General features: G+C 47.4%; 1 non-coding gene across 1 annotated transcript; it reads left to right on the top strand.

The window, feature by feature from the left end:
* Nucleotides 1–360: 360 nt before the first annotated feature.
* LOC130500488 (small nucleolar RNA R71) lies at nt 361–467 on the top strand. Its single transcript, XR_008939111.1, has one exon. It is a non-coding gene; the product is annotated as a small nucleolar RNA R71 (small nucleolar RNA).
* Nucleotides 468–21,717: the final 21,250 nt, after the last annotated feature.

The following is a 21,717-nucleotide window of genomic DNA, read 5'->3' as shown; positions in this document are numbered from 1 at the left end:
TTCACATAGCTCACTTCATGCTGATCCTCAACTGACTGATCTGCCTCTGATGTACCTTCCGCGGTTGCTTTATCCTGAGGGAATTCTTCCATGATGAAGACCTGGTTCTGATTGCTTTTGATCAGCTGATCGACCTTGGCAGAGAGCTCATCAATCTTGCTGTTATCAACGCTTTTCACCTTCTGAGTGCGATCAGTCTCGCGGTTATTATCAGCTGAGCTTGAGGCCATGTTCTCAATCAATGCGAAGGCACCTTGAGTGGACTGGGTCATGAAATCTCCATTACTAGTTGAGTTCAAAGCGTTCCTGTACTCCCAGTTTACTCCAACATAGAACACTCCCAGCAGATAGTCTTCCTCAAAACCGTGATGTGGGAACTCTCTGCGGTAGACATTGAATCGCTCCCATGCATCGCAGAACGGCTCATCTACTAGCTGTTTGAAGGTCGCGATCTTCTGTCTCAGAGCTGTCGTCTTCAATTTCGTGTAGAAATGGCTCAAGAAAGCAGATCGGACTTGTTCCCAAGTGGTGAGTGATCCAGTAGGTAGGGAATCTAGCCAGCGAGAAGCTTTCCCATCAAGAGAGAAAGGGAAAAGAGTACACTTGATGTAATCGGGTGATACTCCATTCGCTTTAGTGAAACCACAAATCTTCTCAAAGTGCTCAATGTGGTCCATCGGTATCTCAGCAGAAAGTCCATTGAAGATCTTCCTTTGCACTAGACTTATCAAGGCTGGCTTGATCTCAAAGTCTTGCCTAGTGCACGGCGGAGGGTTGATGGCAGATCGCATAGCAGGCAGATTACGCAGTAAGTTTCTCTGGCCGATCTGAACAACCTCCTCCGGTTGGTTCTGCTGATTTGCAGCATTCAGAGCAGCTTGCTGCGCTTGGATCGTTTGCTGCATCTGCTGCATCTGTTGTTACATGAGTGCAAACGCAGAAGTGTGATCATCCTGGTGATTACTCATATTGGTGTTCGTAGATCTCGACTGTTGATGGTTCTGTCGTTCCAATCTCGCTAGTTCTTCATTGGTAAGCTAATGAAATGGCCCTTGTGTGTTGCTCTGAGTGTGTCTATTGGTCATGCACCTGGATCATCAGCTGAAACAAAGAAAGAAACATGAGTTAGATATCTTAGACTAGATATGAAACCGAAAAATAGAGGTAAAAAATCTGGTCCCCGTCGCAATGACGCCAAAACTTGATACACTAAAAATGAATCCTTGCTACTGCGAAGTTAACAGATGGTTGTATTTGAGATTCAAATCCAGAGGACCAGTCTACACTCTAGTTATATGACTTCCTAGATCAAGCTAAGAAGAAGATAATGATTTGGTTTAAAAAGTGACGTAGAGAACAAGTAAAAAGCACAAGCGATGAATTCAAGTTAAAAGGAGTTAATTTAGGATGAATGTGAGTGATCTCAATCACGACCGAGCAGCTATTCAGGTTCGATGCAGTTCTATCTAGAACTCGGAGAACAGGCTAGAGCAATACACTGTCGTGTAGTTGATCCTTTCACCGATCAGACCCAACTCCTAAGATGTCGCTTGGTTTGAGATCTGATGGTGAACCTTAATGATTGACTCCGATTTGTTCACAATGCACCTTAACATCTACTTTCGTGTGGGTAAGGATGCAGTGCTCATTCATACAAGATCTAGCAACCTATTACACTTTTGATGCACATATTTACTTAGGATCAAACGCTAGATGATCAGTTTAACACAGGCATGAAACAATGAATGAATGAAGATTTACTAAATGATAACCTATCTATGCTCAGTCGCGAATGCACTCTATCACCCTAGATCAACAGCCGACTACTCAATCATGATGCAGTGAAGAACAACAGATGAAACTGAAATACTCATGATCAGATTAAGAAGAATAAAACTAGGGTTCTGGTTGTTCTTCGAATGGAAGAGGTGAGTCGTTGCCCTTACAAAAAGCTTGAATCCAAAAGTATGAAACTTGTCTTGCAAAAACTAGCGTAACAAAGTAATAAAATGATAGACGGCGTTTTATATGGAGGCGCCAATCAGAAGAAAAGAGATTAGGGCAACATGGCTTTTAATTCCCGAAATAGAAGTTTCCATATTCGTCGGGAACAATCTCTGGATCACTCCGTCTGCTTGTTCAGCTTGAGAGAGAACAGTCTCGGGACTGTTCTACTTGAGTGTTCTCCGCAGGATTGCTCCAAAAGGACATCTTTTCATCATGCACCTTCTCTTCTCTCTTCTACTAACTCCAGACCTGTAAAATGTCAAAAAGGACTAGACTGACACGAATTAGTGACTTGAAACAAATGAAAACATATATACAATGATGTGAAAAACACCATATATCAATCTTACTTTCCTTTTGAAGATCGCGTCTTTACTCCAGGAGATCTGGGGAGCGGGGTTCTTTTGAATTTGAATTTCCCGAGCCCAGTCTTGGGAACTCCGAGATCTCGGATCGGCGGATTTTCCGAGGAGAATGCCCAACGGCTCTCTTTCCTTTTCATATATATACTCTCGTCTTCGTGCAACATCTCCTTATTCTCGAATCTTGTCACCTCTCGTGCTAACTCCCGAAGCTTTTTAATGGCAGAAGTAAACGAGCCGGAGAAGAGAGCGAACTCCTTGTCGTCCAGATCCAGCAGCCCACCGCCACGTCATGATACAGACGTACATAATCCTTTGTCCCCAGCTCCCTTATTGTTTGTTTCTTTGGGATCTCTGCAAGTGGGTCCCGCATCAACGGTTAGAGAGGATGAGCTATGCGATTGGCAAGAAAGGTATTCGCTTCCTTCTTCCGTCGTCCTTCGCATTCCTAGATTATCAATTCGTGCTTCCGGTGGTATGCTCGAGGAGATTGCTATTTATGAGGATTTCTTCGAATCGGGCTTCAGAGGTAATGTACCATCGTTGATATCGAGTCTCTGCAACTACTTTCATATCTCCCATCTCAACTTAATCCTCCAGCTTGGCGCATCCTTATAGCCATCCAAAATCTCAGAGATGAAGAGGATCTGGCTTTTGGAGTTAATGAAGTACTTTTCGCCTATCATCTGGCTCCGATGAATGGGCATGAGGGGCGTTTTCATCTTCGTCCAACTATGGCTTCCCAAGACTGACCGTAAGGGATTGGCTTTTGTGAAGAAATGGCCAGAAAGATACGTTTTTATGACCCTCCCAGGATCTTATTATCGATGAAACTTCGTAGGTAAGAAGTTTTAGCAGACGCTCTTTTTACGGGTTCCGATAACGGAACCTATCTGACTTGTATCCCTTTTTCTTCCAGAGGGAACTCATTCAGCTCCTGTCGAGGGTGAGTGCAATGTTCTTCAGGCACGGAAGCTCCTTCTTGAGTAACGCCGCGTAACCCGCCTTCTTAGTCCGGAAGTGTTGCGCTGTAGTAAGCTGTGGGGTAAGTTATCTCTTCGCGACTTATAGGTATTTTCTTTTCGTATAATAAATCACGGGATATCCCTTCTCAGAAGACACAAGAGAAGGAAACCCAAAAGATCCGATGATAGCTTTCAAGAAGGCCACAGATGCTATATCTGCAAGGAGGGATTCGTCCCGCAGGAATGCTTCGGGTGATGGAGCCGTGAATGTCTGTAACAAGCGCAGGATGATAAGGAGGAGCAGCGATTCCTCTCCATCTCGAGGCGGCAGGCATAGGGAAGGAGTAAGTACGCGCTCACAACGACCGTTGTTGACCGGATATTCGTCCGGAGGGTTGTCTGACGTGCTGGCTGATTTGAGTGCAAACGTATTCGCACGGATGCAGGCTCTTCCCCTGGACAAGGATTCCTCTGGGATTATTCAGCAGGTTCAGGGCGAACTCCTTCAGGTGAGATATAAATAGAACCTTGTATGATGAATCCGCGGTTTATGAGGCTTGCTTTCCCGTGCAGGTCCTCTCTCATTTGAATCATCTGAAGGACCGAATAGTGGAGGAAGGTTCGTCTATGAATCGAGATGAGGTTTCAGAATTATCCCGTCAATTATCTGAGGAGAAGAGTAGGCATGTTGCGAAGGAACTGGAGCTTAGGGACCTTCAGGCAAAGATCCGGGCCATCGAGGGTTCAGTAGAAATTGCTTCGGCTGAATCGCTCCAATTGAGCCGAGAGAAGCAAGAGCTGGAGGAAACTATCGTTGAACTTCAAACGGAGGCGGAGACTTCGAAAACAATGATGACTATGGCTGTGAACGGTGCAAGGATCGTCGCCCGTTGGGAAGTAATGAGAGAATGGCTCAAAGGACAGGCCCAAAAATGGAACTTGCACAAGGAATTTTCTCAGTACAAAACGGTGGTTCTGGCTGAAGCGGAATTCAAGGGTACCGAACCTCCTTCCTTCGAAGACGAACCAGCTATTCCTTCATCTAGGCGTGGCAGGTCTTAGAGGATATCCGAACTCCTTTTTGTAATAACGGCCCTGCGTGGTCCATATTTGCTAAAACAATGTTTTTCATATGCTTTTCTGGTCCCTTGAATTTCAATGGTTTTACTGCCGAGTAATATCTATTGTTTTTTATTTGGAAAATAGGGGAATTCCCTATCAGAGGTTATGGGGCGAAGGCCGACCATAACCCTAATCAGATCAGGCGAGGTCTTAGGAGCTGATGATAGTTCTACCCCTGGGATCGCACCACTTAGGACTTTAGAGGAATTAGGGCTTGAGCCCTGCTACCGTATTAATAGCCTAAGGGTTTAGATCTCGTCGAATCAATCCCATATCTTTGGGAACGCAAAGACACCTAGGTAGATGCGCAGATTTGAGGGAAGGAATGGTCCCTTGAAAGGGCTGAAACCTTGAGAGGGATGGACCCTTGAAAGGGCTGAAACCTTGAGAGGGATGGACCCTTGTAGGAATTGACCCCTTGCGAGGGCTGGACCCTTGTAAGGGTTAACCCCTTGGATGGATATCAATGTCTAGGACCTGGATCCCTTAGTAAATTGACTGAACCCTGAAATGTTAGAAAAGCGTTAGATCCTGTAATCCATTATTAGAAACCTGAGTTTTAGTTTTGGAATGAAAGATCCTTGCTTAGAACTCTAGAGTTCTAGCTTGGTTTGAACCTTGAGGTTCTTGAGCCCTAGAACCCGGAAGTTCTTAAGGCCTTGAACCTTGAGGTCCCTTACCTAGGCTTGAAAGCCGTTTTATTGAACCTGAAGGTTTGCTCATTGAACCCTGAGGTTTCTGAGTGTTGGGGTTTAATCCTTAGATCCGGGACCGTGATAAACCCTATGGATACCTCGAACCCGGAGGTTGATGCTTTTGAACCCTGAGGTTCTTGGCAAACCCGAAGGTTAGTATTTGGATTCAAAGATCCTTGAACCCTGAGGTTCTTACTAGATCCGAAGATCAGTTAGACCCAAAGGCCCTTGATCGACCCTTAGGTGATCTAGAATCCGGAGATTCATTACAGACCCGGAGGCTGTATTGAACCCTGAGGCTCTTTAATAGACCCGGAGGCCGTACTGAACCCGGAGGTTACTATATAGACCCTGAGGCCGTACTAAACCCTGAGGTTCGTCATAGACACTGAGGCCGTATGCGTTATGGGAGGTTTTTTATCGTATTCTGTCCCCCATGGGGGAACCACTACCGATCTGTTATTGAGAACCCGCACTCTGCCACCCGGAGGTATAGTGTTGGGGTCAAAAACCGTTGTTACGAAGTTAGAATCAAAACACTCGTAAAATAAAATTTAATTTTACTTTTTACGAAAGGAAATCGTGAAAATAAAATATCTTACGAAAAGTTCCGCAAAATTAAAATTCTCGTCAAAAACACGATCATCAAAAATAACAAAGAGTCGTCAAAACACGAGAATAGGAATTCGATAATCGCAGGATCACACAAAACTCGGTCGCTATAGCGACCGAGCTGCGGACAAAGTTCGGTCGCTATAGCGATCGAGCGTTCGTACATCGATCATTTTCCGAAACGTCTGAAGTCTTCCCACAACGACGATACGACGTAAAACTATGCATTTTCGACTATCCGTATAGCCGCTCTCCGCAACTCACGACTATCCGTTTCTTGATCTTTCGATCAAATGGAATCGTCCGTTTGGTTTACGATAAAACCACGGAAATTTGACCTTATCGGAGAAATCGTAAAAACGTCTCGAATCAAAAATACAGCCCAAAGAGGTTCTAAACTTTATTCGAGGCCTACTTACGATTTCTTAAAAACCCATAAACCTTATGACGGTTTATGCTTGGAGGATAAGCATCAGTTTCCGCGGAAAAAATGGAAACTTTCCGCAGATAATCATGAAGATCGGAAAAAATGGAATATTCCCAATTTTTCGACTATGACGGCTTAAGGGCAAAAGGGGGAAGCGAAAACCGACCTTGGAGGGAGTATATAATGAGTTCAAGGCGAGAGGCATAGAGGCATCACTTTTCCAGAGCAACTTAGCACTTAGAGCAATTTAGGCAACTTTCTGTTTTTCTTTTTTGAGCTGCGACTCAATTAGGTTTAGCCACCTTCGGGTATTAGAACTAGGATCTCGCCGACAGCTCTCGTAGCCGAAGCACGTTACCTTGTTGTTGTCAAGCTCATACGCAGATTCGGAATAAAATCCTTCTTGCTCTTTTTTACGAATTTTATTTTATTTTCCGTTATTGTCGTGTTCTGATTGCTTGACGTGTGGTTTCTAAGAAATCCGGGACCTCTGGGAAATTAGGTTTTTCCTAGTTTCCTTATTTATACGAAATATTGACGGTGCGAATTTTGGTTCCCACAGTTTGGCGCTAGAAGGAGGGGGGGGGGTACGAATCAATCTTACCCGCAAAAACCACTCAACAATCAGACGCGAGATGGAAATCCCATCCTTTCCAGACGAGATCTCATTCAGGGAGGGAGCAGCGGCCGAACAGGCTAGACCCCGCGACGACCTCCTGGTAATTGAGCTGACGATCCACGACATCGACATCGCAAGAGTACTGATTGACACCGGAAGCTCGGTTAACATCATCTTCAAAGAAACTCTCGCAAAGATGCAGGTCGATCTGTCAAAAATTACGGAAGACTCCAGCCCGCTGGTAGGGCTTTCAGGGGAACCCACCATCGCTTCGGTCAAAGCCGGAACGGCAGAAAAACTGACGGAATTCCTAGTCGTGGATATCCCGGCATCGTATAACGCAATCATGGGAACTCCCTTGATAAATTCCATGAGAGCAGTTCCATCAACATAACATCTGTGCCTTAAGTTTCCAACCCCCCGCGGGATCGAAACGATCTGGGAAAATCCCAGAGTATCGCGGATATGTCTCGCTGCGGAACTCAAGCGCAAGAGGTCCAACCTCGACACCGCTCCCAAGAAAACTAAGAAAACTTCAGACAAAGACACACAGGATCTGGCTGAACTCTTCTGGCAATCTCGAAGGGCTGATGCCCTGGAGGAAAAACGCGAACCAACCTGTGAACCCGTAATTAAGGTCTGTCTTGATGAAGCGTTCCCAGAACGATGTGTCGAAATTGGAGCCAATCTCCGCGAGCCCTTGAAGACGAAACTCGTAACCTGTCTTAAGAAAAATCTCAACACATTCGCATGGACCGCAGAGGACATGCCAGGAATCGACATTAACATTACATGCCATGAACTGAATAGATCCAACGTTCAAACCAATCAAGCAAAAAAGGTGAAAGCTAGGCCCCGAACGAGCAACCGCAGTCAACGAAGAAGTCGAAAACTTCTTAAGGTGGGGTCCATAACGGATGGAGGGACTAATTGCTACAAAGTAATGCCTTCTGACGACCGCGATAAAACATACCAATCAGATTATGATGAATCCTGACGACCGCGAGAAAACATATCCTTCATGGACGCATTCTCAGGATACAATCAGATTATGATGAATCCTGACGACCACGAGAAAACAGCGTTCATTACGGATAGCAGGAGTAATTGCTACAAAGTAATGCCTTTTGGCCTTAAGAACGCCGGCGCAACATACCAACGACTCGTCAATCGAATGTTCGCTGATCAACTCGGAAAAACAATGGAGGTTTACATTGACGACATGCTCGTCAAATCCCTCCACGCTAACGACCATGTCGACCATCTTGGGAATGCTTCGCTGGGCTGAATTCACATAACATGAAACTAAACCCGGCCAAATGCAGATTCGCCGTAGCATCGGGAGAATTCCTCGGATACCTGGTGACTTATCACGGGATAGAAGCCAACCCAAAACAGATCGACGCACTTATCGGGATGGCCTCTCCCAAAAACAAGCGAGAAGTACAAAGTTTGACCGGGAGGGTCGCAGCACTCAATCGGTTTATATCCCGATCAACGGACAAATGCTTACCCTTCTACGATGTCCTGCGGGGAAACAAAAAATTTGAGTGGTCAGATGAATGAGAAGACGCTTTCAAACAGCTAAAGCACTATCTGGCAACTCCTCTGGTTCTCGCAAAACCCGTAGAAGGGGAACCTTTATTCTTATACATAGCAGTATCGGCAACTGCCGTTAGCGGCGTCCTAATACAGGAAGAACGTGGGGATCAGAAACCTATCTTCTACGTAAGCAAAACACTCATGGACGCTGATACACTAAAAATGAATCCTTTCTACTGCCAAGTTAACAGTTGCAATTGTAGTACTTGAGATTCAAATCCAGAGGACCAGTCTACACTCTAGTTCTATCAGTTCCGAAATCAAGCTAAGATGAAGATATGAATTTGGTTATAAGGTGACGATAGTTAACAAGCAAATAAAACACGAGAATGATTTAATTAAACAAGAGCTAGCCTAGGGTATTTCATTGGGTGTTGAATTGGAGCCAAACAGTTATTCAAGCGCGATGAAGTGCTTTCTAGAACTCGGATCACTCAGCTGGAACACTCCACTGTCGTGGCAGTGATCGCTTTGCAGATCGATCTCACCACCTAACTGTCGTTGGGATGAGGATCGATTGCAAGCTTTAGAGAACAGGTCCGATAAGTTCACTTACCACCCTAATATATACTTCCGCTGATTAGGGATAATAAGCTCATTCAATACATGTCAAGTTATCTCCTAAGCGGTTAACTAGGCGATAACCTAGTGATCTAACATCAAGTGATTAGGTTAATGAAAGCAGTAAGAACAGTATGAATGAAAAACAGTTATGGATCGCTTATCTATGTTTAGCTCATGTCTCAACACCCTAAAAACCCGAGGCGAGCAAGGCTACTACTCGATCATGATGCAATTAAACAAAGACATAAATCCTGAATAAAATTGCATAAGAACAGAGTATGAAACAATAGGGTTCAGATGATCTTCTCTATGAGAGGATGGATTCTTCTCCCTTACAAGTTGCAGATCGCAAATCACAGTGTTCTTTTGTAAAAACTAGCGTAAGAAAAATAGTAAAAAGATAGATGGCGTTTTATATGGAGGCGCCAATCAGAAGAAAAGAGATTAGGGCAACAGGGCTTTAATTCCTGAAATAAGAGTTTCCATATTTGTCGGGAACAACCTCCGGATCACTCCGTCTGCTTGTTCCGCTTGAGAGAGAACAGTCTCGGGACTGTTCTACTTGAGTGTTCTCCGTAGGATTGCTCCAAAAGGACATCTTTTCATCATGCACCTTCTCTTCTCTCTTCTGCTAACTCCAGACCTGTAAAAGGTCAAAAAGGACTAGACTGACACGAATTAGTGACTTGAAACAAATGAAAATATATATACAATGATGTGAAAAACACCATATATCAATTCCCCAGACTTAGATCCTTGTTTGTCCTCGAACAAGACAAGTACCAAGAACAGGGAGAAAGATTTGAAAGTGTGGGAACTCGCTTATTCTCAGCAACCATACTCTTACCACAAATCTCTGAACCATACAAGCTGTAGATTAGGACCACACACACTTACTGAGAACCCCCTGATTGCTGTTCGAAGATCGGTTCCTTACTCTACATCTCAACCTGAAAAGGCAACACTTTCGAGACAAAACTCCTTATGTTCAATTAAGATCAGCGTGAGCTTCTTGTCACAGGCTCTACTCAGAGAGAACGGGCTAGGTAATAGAACAGGCTAACTTTTATGGTGGAGTTCAAGAGTGTTTAGGGTTTACCAAGAGTGGATGCAGGATATCGCACAAAATGGTCGTGAGAGGACGGCTCCATTGAGGTCCACAGTCCTTACTCATCTCTGCTGATCGGACTGCTCTCCGATAGATCGATCATAGGACTGCTCTGCGCTATTCAACTTTCCCTTCGGAACACTTTACTGAAACCACCATCACTTTCTCAACTTCCCCAGTGGCATGCATCATGGATTCTTCCCCTTCTCGTCACAAGTAAATCAAAGCAAAAACAAAAAACTTTTTCTTTTCTTTTTCTCTTTTTTTTTTTAAATATATACTGAAATCCAAAAAAAGCTGGGGTGACGAGTAAGGAGGTAACAAGTGATGTACATGATGCCACTGGTGATTCATTATGGTCCGTTCTAGCCACTTACTTCTTCGTTGTTCTCTCTGGTATCGGAACAGGCACTCTGGTTGTTCTCTTGTCTGCACTGATTGTTCTGCCTTCTTCCACTGTGTGAGCATTGATGAGTAAGAACTGCGTCGATCCTTTCCTCTCCGACCTTTTTGCACATATCTGCACATAAAGTACTAGAAAAGCAAATGCATGAGGGTGGAACAAAAGGTCAGGGTTCAAGGTGAGAACTAGCTAAAGATGAGCTAGCCACTCAGGAACAGCAAGAGGGATAAAATCGGATAAGAAGTCCTCAGTGTAGTTCTCATTCTACCCTGATTTAGTGCCCATGACAAGAAGAATTAAAGTCCAGATTAGGTTCAGATAAAGTGGAGTTAAGTCTGCCCAGTGTAACCTGATCGGTATAGAACTTTTGGAGTGTCAAATGAGATAAGTCAGGGTGTTCCTGGTCCATGTGTGGGTCTTTCATCACTGCTAAGGTCAGTGAATAAGAAGGTTAAAGCACGAGGTGGTTAAAGAGCATCACAAAATAAGGTCCTGATTCCTGTGAGGGATTAAACTCACCTCCTGATTTTAGGTCAGGTTATAGTTTAGGAAAGGATTAGGGAAAGATAATCGTGGGCTGAATCCCGTAAGAACTTAAAAGATGAATGAATGATTTTATTGATGATTTTGGGTAAAGAATATGTTTACAAAGATGTTTCTCTTGACGATTACAAAGATAGCAAAAATGCCTTAGAATTGATATGAATAATCGTGAAAAATGAATAAAAGTTGGATCCTGTTGGGGTCAAAATCGGTCAAGACGAAATCGATGTCCGAAAGTCTCGGAAAAACATGAAAAGATGTTAGAGCAACCTCGAGAGACTAATTGGTAATCGAGAAACCTTAAAAGAAAAAAAATATATTAAGTTAGAGATTAATCATCTCAAAATCAACGGCTAGAAACGTTTTCGACACGAGGAAAAACCTACGGAAAACTAAAAACACGCACAAGCCGAAGGAACCGAGCAGCCGACTCCGGTCGTGGCCGTGGCCGCCGAGCGGCTAGCCCCGTGCTGGCCGTGGCCGCCGGCGGCTAGCGCCCGTGCTGGCCGTGGCCGCCGGGCGGCTAGCCCCCATGCTGGCCGTGGCCGCCGGGCGGCTAGCCCCCGTGCTGGCCGTGGCCGCCGGGCGGCTAGCCCCCGTGCTGGCCGTGGCCGCCGGGCGGCTAGCCCCCGTGCTGGCCGTGGCCGCCGGGCGGCTAGCCCCCGTGCTGGCCGTGGCCGCCGGCGGCTAGCGCCTGTGCTGGCCGTGGTCGCCGGGCGGCTAGCCCCCGTGCTGGCCGTGGCCGGAGGCGGCTAGCGCTCGTGCTGGCCGTGGTCGCCGGGCGGCTAGCCCCCGTGCTGGCCGTGGCCGCCGGCGGCTAGCGCCCATGCTGGCCGTGGCCGCCGGGCGGCTAGCCCCCATGCTGGCCGTGGCCGCCGGCGGCTAGCGCCCGTGCTGGCCGTTTTCGCCGGGCGGCTAGCCCCGTGATGGCTGTAGCCGCCGCCAGCTAGCGCCCGTGCCGGCCGTGGTCGCCGGGCGGCTAGCCCCGTGCTGGCTCGGGTCGTCAGACGGCTAGTCTTCGTGCGTAAGTTCTAGGCCCTCGGATTGCCAGAAATCCGTGTTTTGCGACGCTCCGAGATCCCACAAACAAAACTCCTTTTCCTGCTCCAAGGCTTCGGAGAACCCGTAAGACGTCAACGGACAGAAAGACTTCGTATAAAACGGTGATGGTTATCTTAAAACACCATTCGCCTCAGCAATAAATCGGAGATCTTCCGAAAGACTCGACATCCAAGTAGGAGCATTCTTTCAAAGAGATCGTAGAAAACAACGGAAGTACGGAAGACGGCTCGAAAGAGACCAAACCCGATCGGACGGCCCATTTACGATTCTCTAAAAGATAGAAGCGACGGTTTACAATTATCTTCACATAACAAGATAAATGTTAAATTTCCGAAAGGATAAATGTCAACTTTCCGAAAGGATAAATGTCAACTTTCCCGATAAACACGAAGGCCGACGGAAATGGAAAAAGCCCAGCTCGCGGCAGACTCAGTCCATCAAGAATAGACCGTCATATGGGAGTATATAAGCAAGGCTAGGAGCAGAGGAAGGGGGATCCGAAATCAGAAGAAAGAAACCAATCTAGAGCAACTTAGAACTTAGGCTTTTATTTCCTTTTTAGCGAGCTACGACTCAACTAGGTTAGATCTAGGTTTTGAGACCAGCGACGATCGACACCTCTTGTGGCCGAGATCTCGACCTGTTGTTCGAACGCTCTCCGCAAATTCGGAAATAAGATTCTTTCTTTTGCTCTCTTTATTTTACGCATTTATTCCCAAACTATACTCGTGATTAACTTTGTCGTGCGTGGCCAGCAGATAGCCGGGATCCTCGGGGAAAACTAGGTCAACTTAGTTTTCCTACGTTTAAACTTCACTAAAATCGACAGTGCGAATTTCGGTTCCCACAGTTTGGCGCTAGAAGGAGGGGGATACACGGATTTATCTTTCTCGCAACTACGCACGCCCGGTTAAGCATGACTGCTAACGAAAATGAGCAAACGCACGACGGATCAGCCGCCGATGCCAACGCTGAGAAAACTCCTGCCGGAAACGTATCGACGGTCACTGCCGAGGAAAACACCGCAATGCTGGACCAGGTGAAGGAACTGTTCGCCACCGCCAAGAAACGGTCGGAAGAACAAGAGAAACTAATGGCTTCACTCGCTAAACAGGTCAATACCTTAACAGCGAAAAGCAAACTCCCGCGCGGATCCACAAAGGTGAGGCGTGTCAGGAGGCTCGACTTCAGAACTGCCGGAGACCAAGAAACAGATGCCCCGAGAAAATCCTCGGAACACATCCCTGACGATACCACTCCGGCGGGGCAGAAGAAAATGACGGATAACCTCCCATCTCCCGCAAGGGAAAACGAAGGAGACGACGTCGAAAGAATTAATCTGGATATCAGCGATCAATCGGATCCGTCCGACGAAGACGCCGACATCCACCACAGAAGGACCCGAAGTCAGTCAGCTCGACTGGCGGCAGCCTTCGAAAAACCCATGACAGAAGAGGAAGAAGACCTCTACTGGTCAGAGCAAGAAAGGTTGGCTGAAAACCAGACTCGGGCCTATCGCAGCCAACATAGACAAAGGAGCGCGAACGGCGCCAATGAGATCCATGACTTGCGTGAGTACATTGCAAAAACTGCAGCCGAGGTGAAAGCGGTAAAATCGCAGATTCACCACGCAACCAGCACTGCCCCCGAGATCGACCTGATCCTCGAGGAATCAAGGAAGACTCCGTTCACCTCTCGAATCACGGACGCACGAGTCTCAGATCCCGGGAAAATAAAGCTTCCCACCTACGACGGAACCACAGATCCGAAGGCACATCTGCAGTCCTTCCAGATTGCGATGGCGAGGTCTAAACTTCCGGAGCGGGAAAAGGACGCCGGCTGCTGTCTCCTATTCGTCGAGAACCTCAGAGGTGCTGCGCTCGAGTGGTTCTCACACTTGAAAAGAAACTTATCGGAAGTTTCCGCCAGCTTGCTTCAGCTTTTCTGAAGCAATTCTCCATGTTCATGGACAGGGAAACTTCCGACGTAGACCTTTGGAGTCTAATTCAAAAGGAAGATGAACCGCTCCGCGACTACATAAGGAGGTTCAAACTCGTGATGTCCAGGGTAACAGGCCTCAGCGACAGAGTCGCCATCGACGCCCTGAGGAAAAACCTCTGGTACAAATCGAAATTCCGAAAGTAGATTTCTTTGGAGAGGCCACGCACCATCCAGGACACTCTCCACAAAGCGACGGATTTCATCATCATGGAAGAAGAGATGAAAGTCCTAGCGCAAAAGCATGGACCGCAGAAAGCGTCCGGCAAGAAGAAAACCTCTAGTAACGACAAGTACGTCCATCACGAAGGGGAAGACGTCCAAGGCGAACATAACTACGCCGTCAATTCCAAACAAGGAAGGACCACCGGAAACACTTGGACGAGGAACTCGTACAAGGACAATTCCAGCTACGAGTTCCATCAGACGAGAGGTCACTCCACCGCCAACTGCAAAGTCCTCGGCGCCAGACTCATTACAAAGCTGCTTGCCGGCGAACTAGCGACGGTCAGGAGCGTGAAAGACCTGCTCCTAGATTCTGACCGTCCGCCAAAGACCGACGGAGCCAATCCCAAGAATAACGCTCCTGGAACTCAATCGGGAGAAAAACGCGGACGGAGACAAGACGGCGAAGGAAACAACAACAACCGCCAAAGGATCAACATGATCATCGGAGGATCGCATTTTTACCAGGACTCCGTTTCGTTGATCAAAGCCTACGGACGGAGGGCCGAAACAAGCCCCGGATGGTGTCCAGAGGATGACGTTCCCAATCACGCAATCATCTTCGAGGAACAGGATACGGCCGGACTCGATAAACCCCACTACGATCCTCTGGTCATCGACTTGGTGATTCAGGATCTCGAAGTCGGCCGCATCCTCATCGACACAGGAAGCACGGTCAACATCATGTTCTGCGACACTCTGCAGAGAATGAACATACCCCTCGGAGAAGTCATCCCAGAACCAAGACCGTTGACTGGATTCTCGGGCGTCACGTCCATGACCCTCAGAAAAATCAGACTCCCGGTCATGGCTAAGGAAGTCACGAAGATCGTCGAATTCGCAGTAGTGGATAACCCGGCTATCTATAACGCCATAATGTGAACTCCTTGGATAAACGCTATGAAGGCAGTCCCGTCCACTTACCATCTCAGCGTCAAGTTTCCAACACCGACTGGAACAGCGGTAATCTGGAGAAGCCAAAAACAGTCGCGACTCTGCTTCCTGGCCGAACATAAATTGCGCAGCAATTGGAACGCCTCAGTAGCTAACCCGAAGCGAACTAAGAAGCATCTGAGTATCTCCGAGAACTCAGCAAAGAACAGCTCAGATTTGTCCGAACAGGCCACAACTCAGGATAACGGGAAAATCCTCGAGTCCATCGCTGAAAAAACGGATAACCTAACTCCCAACGCGACCACCGACTTACCTGAAACAGTCAAGGCGCCGGAAATCGTGGAGTAATAGCCAACCGCGATAGAAACAGAACTACGAGATGGCTTGATCCTTGCAAGAGGTACGTAGGCAGCTCGTTGCAACCCGACGAGTTCAGCTATCCCCCTCACCAAAAAGGGCGGGGGAAGATGGGGACAAACATCCTTGTACTCCCGCAAAAATACTTTTCGCATGTACACTACATTATAAAGTTTTTAATTCAAATGCTTACTCAATGCATAAACATTACGGAAAACGAAAATCATATCTTTGAGGAACGTGAGACGTCGTTAGTTCCCAAAAGGCCTTGATTTTCCATTCTCCTCCAAACAGTCCATCCGCGACTCTAAAAACTCTATCAAACAGTCTGTCCGCGACTCTAAAATTCATTTCCGTCGATTGGCCCCGACGGAAAAACATAAGAAACGTTTCACTCAATCAAATTCGTAGTCTGGCTTCTAACGAAGTCCTCTTGCATCCGACAAGGATACCATAGCGCGCTATACAAAAAATCCAAATTTTGGTTAGCTCTTCGTAAAGGAAGTAGCTCGACTCGTATCCAAACGAATCATATAAGCCGATAAGCACTTCGCAGATTCTAAAACGGTACGAGTCAGGTCGAAATCGCAAACAGGCAAAACGAAAGCCGATTTTTCATCGCACTGCTTCAGTCCGAAAGTAGACCTAGGTCTTGCCCTAAACCCGGCCTTGCTGGTATCTAAGACATCTCATAGGCATAAGTATCCAGAATACGAGATTCCAAAATTTGCCTCTTATCGCTTACAAACCTAACGTTCGCTACAAAGTAACCTACCGATCAAGCGACAAAAAAAAAGAGATTGAATACGAAGTGACTGCACGTATTTTAACCCTCTACACTTGACGAAAGTAGAAATCAAAACGCAGAATTCATAAAAGCATTTATAGCAGGGATTCAAAAGCCACCAACGGCCAATCCCAAGAAACACAAAGTCACGCGACCTCCTAAGGGTCGCAACACATACATACAAACAGCCACGCTTGGCCTATCATAAATTATAATCAAATGCATAACAATTGGTTAGAGATATTCCGAACGAGGAATTGGGCTGGTCGACCTCTTCACCCCCGTCACCTGCACTCAAACCCGCGCCTAGATCCGCCGTATCTTCCGAGACTTGGATAGGATTCCACAACTCTCGAATTCTCCCTTCGATCGGAGGAACAAATATTCGGCGTTAGCGCATATTCTCATCGAGCCATCCATCGCAGCAAGTTCACCGGAAAGAGAGAAACCCTCACGCTGCATCTTGTGTAGAGTACCAACCGAACCGCGACACTCGCGAAAATCGCCTACAAAGTCCTGAGCCTCTTTGTACGCTTCAAATTTGGTAGAGAAAATTTCGGCTCTTCGGTTCAGCTCGGCGGCAGCTCTTCTCCGCCCGCTCCTTTCCGCACGAACGAGGGCTCGAGCCTGGGCCTCGGCTTGCCGGCGTTTTTTGCTCCTCTACCTCCAACCGATACTTGGCGAATTCCCTTTCCGTTTCCTCCGCTTTAAAACGGGCCAGCCGGCAGTACGGAAACTTCCATCAATCGATGCGTTCCACACTCTCACGGCCTGCAAAGAAGTCGATGTCAAATAAAAAGAAAAGGGAATTTACTCAAGGTTCGAAAACAAACCTCGTTAACCAAGCGAGCACCCTCCGCATTCACCTTGTCCCTCTCCTCGTTGTCCAAAGACTCGTCACGGGAAAACGCCAGAGGGAGGTCATCAAAGAAGTCACCCGGGGAAGGAACACCCTGATTCTCTGTAGTGAAGTCAGGATCGCATCTCGGCGGCTCACCATTTTCCGACGAGGCCTCGAAAGCAATCCTTTTATCCTTCCGAGATCTCCGCCTCCGCCTTGAAGGGGCAAAAACGTAGGATCCATCATTGACACAAGGCCGCGTACCGCCTCGCGATCGGTGAAGCGCGACCGCCCCACGAATCCGGTCAAGAGTAAAGGAGTTCCAGGAACAAGGCATTGTCCTAAAAATGTCTCTCTTGGTCGAAAGATCGGAAGGAACATGCGCGAGACACCTGTTCTCTAAAAAAAAAAACACATTCAGTACTCGCATTTCGGATCCTAAGAAAGGGGATGCGACGATCTTACCTCGTTGGTACAACCAGTCCGTCGGGAATATGTGGAGAAAGCCTTCCTCGACAGATTCTCCATCTATCCTCACAAAAAAGAAACGGTCAACGTAATCCTTGGCGTGCGAGGTGACTCCATGGATTACCGAAAAATTGGTCCTCGCCTTCATGGAATATACTCCATCGATGCTCGTCGTCTTAGAGTTCCACAACCCTTCGAAGTCAGCAGGGCTAAGGTCCATCCCTAACTCATAACTCAAAATCAGAACGCCAAGACTGCTTTCCAAAGCCGGCACGCTCAGCTGGCTGATTACGATTCCGAAACGGTCGAGAGCCTGAACGATGACCCGGGGATTGGGAACCACAGTCGGCATTGCGTCAGGAACGCCTCGTAGCAAGTGAAGTAACCCTTCGGAGGATTCTCCGAACTCTCATCCCCGCGAGGAATGCGAAACATGACTCCCTTAGGAACCTCGTAAAACTCTCGAAGAGTTCCGAGATATTCAGTGGATACCTCGCTCGGCGAGTCAGTTTCCTTACGCACCCTCAGAGGTCGTCGGGGAATCGGGATCACGGGAAGGGGAGCACCAGAATCGAAGATGGCGTCGCAATACGCGCTCCTATCAACCTCCGGAACCTCGGGTTTTGGAACTTCCTCCTCGGCATGGAAACTGTCCGAAGACGAGTGAGACTGCCTCCTCGAGGATTTTGATCTTGAAGTCATTCTTTTTCTAAAAATAGAGAGAGAATTTGCAAGAGAGAGATTAAACTTAAGATTCTTGGGTGAAATAAAAATGGTAAAGAATTCACAAGTCTTTATAGGCAAGGATTTGACTATTCACCCCGACCTTCGACACGATTTCGTCTCCATACTTTCCTCACCCCGAGCAGCCGACTCCGGTCGTGGCTGTGGCCGCCGGGCGGCTAGCCCCGTTCTGGCCGTGGCCGCCGGGCGGCTAGCCCCCGTGCTGGCCGTGGCCGCCGGCGGCTAGCGCCCGTGCTGGCCGTGGTCGCCGGGCGGCTAGCCCCCGTGCTGGCCGTGGCCGCCGCCGGCTAGCGCCCGTGCTGGCCGTGGTCGCCGGGCGGTTAGCCCCCTGCTGGCCGTGGCCGCCGGCGGCTAGCGCGCGTGCTGGCCGTGGCCGCCGGGCGGCTAGCCCCCTTGCTGGCCGTGGCCGGCGGCGGCTAGCGCCCGTGCTGGCCGTGGTCGCCGGGCGGCTAGCCCCGTGATGGCCGTAGCCGCCGGCGGCTAGCGCCCGTGCCGGCCGTGGTCGCCGGGCGGCTAGCCCCGTGCTGGCTCGGATCGTCAGACGGCTAGCCTTCGTGCGTAAGTTGCAGCATAGAAAGCTGCAGCATAGCCCCAATAACTGGGCAGCTTACACTACCACGAGAGTCGGATCGGCCAGGTTCCCTGATCGATATAATTCATCTTTTTCTGATTCAGTAACGGTTGCTGGTTTAGAAGGTAACCTTCCATTATTGATTTCTGATTTTTTTTTGTTTGAATTTGTCTTATGAGATTAATGGTTCTCTTTATGGTTCAGTCTCTGAAGGTGATTCGGTATTCGAAGTTTCGTCCGGAGCTAGTACTTCCGAGAAGACTCAATCACAGAAGATGCCTATTCAGCCCTCCTTCCGTTCCAGGGGTAGACCGACCAAGGCTGCCAGCTCCTCTAGAGGAAGCGACAAGAACCAAGGAGGGTCTTTCCTTGACTCCGTGAAGGAAGCTCTTGACGAGGGAGGCTCTGCTCCTGCTAAAGGTGTTGGTTCTTCGGAGCCCAGAGTTCAGGAGGTTGGTCTTCCCTCCGAGGTTCCGACGACGGAAGCTGATCCTCAAATGGCGAGGGATCCCTCAGAATTTGAGCCTCCGAGGAGCAAGAGGTCTCGGACAGAACAAGTTGATAGACCCTCGAGGTCTTCTTCCTCCTCTTCTAGAGGGGGAACCATTGGCTGGAACTTTGCTCATTCGAAGCCTGGGTCTGTCTTAGATGACTCATGGGGTTTGGCTACGTTAATGAGGCATATGAAGAGAACTGTATGTGCTCTCCCCTCGATCACCAACCTCTCCAACAAAGAGGAGTATGTTGACATTGCCCATCACATGGGTCAGGTATGAATTTTGTTTCATTGTTTTTGCAGCTGGCTGGGGCTATCAACAGGGCTCAATTCAAGTTCGAGGACGCTGTGCACAATGCCCCTATTGCTGAGGAATTAGCTCAGGTCACTGATCTAGTCAAGGCTACCAAGGCTGAGCTCAATCAGGCTCGGGCTCTGATCTCGGAACTCCAAGCAGAGGTTAAGAGACTTGGCTCCAAATGTGACGCTCAGCAAGGGACGATCGAGAGCCAGTTGATTGACCTCCAGGTGAAGAATAGGAAGATTGGGGATTTGGATGCTGCTCGGAAGATAGCGAGTACCAAGTCAAAGAGCTGATTGCTTCATCCCAGAGCAACCAGAAGAACAAAGAAGCTGAGGTCAGGCTAGCCGTCCGGAGAGGAAAGAGGGAGGTAGCTGATGCTTACAACAAAGTTCTGGTTGCTGTCAAGGAGAAGTTCTCAAAGAAGAAGGATGAAGTCGATCTCCTGGTTCATGCTCAAGAGATTCAAGCCAACACTGAGCTCCTGAAAGACATGCTAGATGGCGAAATCAAGAGTGCTGAAGTCGAGTATACTCGCTTGGTGGCTATGATGCCAGAGGCTGTTGCAGCGTATGAGAAGGCTCAGGTCTCGGACTTCTCGATCGGCAAGCTCCCTCTTCCTCAACTCTCTGAGAGCTCAGGTACTTTTGAGGTTAATATGTTTAATCTCTCCTTTTCTGGAGAGTTCGGTTCTAATTTGGGATTGGTGGGTTCTTACTCAGCCCCAGTCGAAGCCGCCCTTGGAGATGGCGACAAGGAGATGGAGGAAGAGGTTCCTGAGGAGGATGATCTGGTTGGCAAGGGAGCTGAGAAGAGCTCAGGCGACAAGGAGGTTTAAGAGCCGAGGCTCTTTTGTGTGTTTCTAGGATTTCAGCCCAATGGGCTTTTGTTTCTTTTATTTCTAAGACTTATAGCCTGAGGAGGCTTTTAAACCTTTGTTTCTGTTAAGGTCTTTTTAACCTTTGTTGGCCTGGGGAGGCCTTTAAACCTTTTATCTATCAAGACTTGGCTTTCAGTTTCGTTTCAAGTTTTTTTATTTGACTTAGTCATTTTTTATGAACTCAAATTTGGTTAAGAGTTTTGATAGGGAATGCTTTGGTTACTAATTAAGAGGTTTAGTGAATCCTTCGAATTAGATCCCTGATTTCGTGATAAGTCTTGGAGACTTGGATCGTTTTTTAGTTCCTTAAGAGGAATTCTTGGAATATCGAGATTAGCTTAAGGTTTTTAGGAACCTAAGTTTAACTTAGACACCTTAGGTGGGGGTTCTTGGGAACCTGAATTTGTTCACGGGATTTTAAGACCCATTGGACTTGCTTAGGATTTTAAGACCTTTCGAGGTTTGATAAGGATTTTAAGACCTTTGCATTTAAGGATTTCAAGACCTTTGAGACTTGATAAGGATTTTAAGACCTTTGAGATTTGATAAGGATTTAAAGTCTTTAGGTCCGGATTCGTTGGGACCTGACGTTGTTTGAAGGATTTTAAGACCTTTAGTGATTCCTAAGGATTTTTAAGACCTTAGGTTAGTTTATCAAGTTTTGACTTTGTTTGAAGGATTTCAAGACCTTCAAGATTATTAAGGATTTGAAGACCTTAGGTCCAGGTTCATAGCGATCTGAGCTGATCCGAAGGGTTTTTAGGACCCTAGGTCCGTGTTTGCAGGGACCTGTGTCGTTAAAGAATTGAGACATCAAGAATAATTGCTTTATTGGTAATTGGATACATGGTATCATAGTAATCATACAATTGCTGTATTATAATGATCATACACTTGCTGCTTGAGCTATGTGATTTTAATCAGACATATGCCCCCTTTGGTTGTGGTCAACAAAGTGTTGAAATGAGGTTGGGGCTGCACTCATGACGGAGTTGCCTACGTACCCAGTCAAGGGATCAAGCCTAACGTAGTTCAGGAGTTTTAGGTACCTAATGATAATATCT

Source organism: Raphanus sativus, chromosome 9 (assembly GCF_000801105.2).
Source record: "Raphanus sativus cultivar WK10039 chromosome 9, ASM80110v3, whole genome shotgun sequence".
NCBI lineage: Eukaryota > Viridiplantae > Streptophyta > Magnoliopsida > Brassicales > Brassicaceae > Raphanus > Raphanus sativus.
The sequence above is the reverse complement of the archived record's forward strand: the minus strand, read 5'-3'. Positions and strand labels throughout refer to the sequence as shown.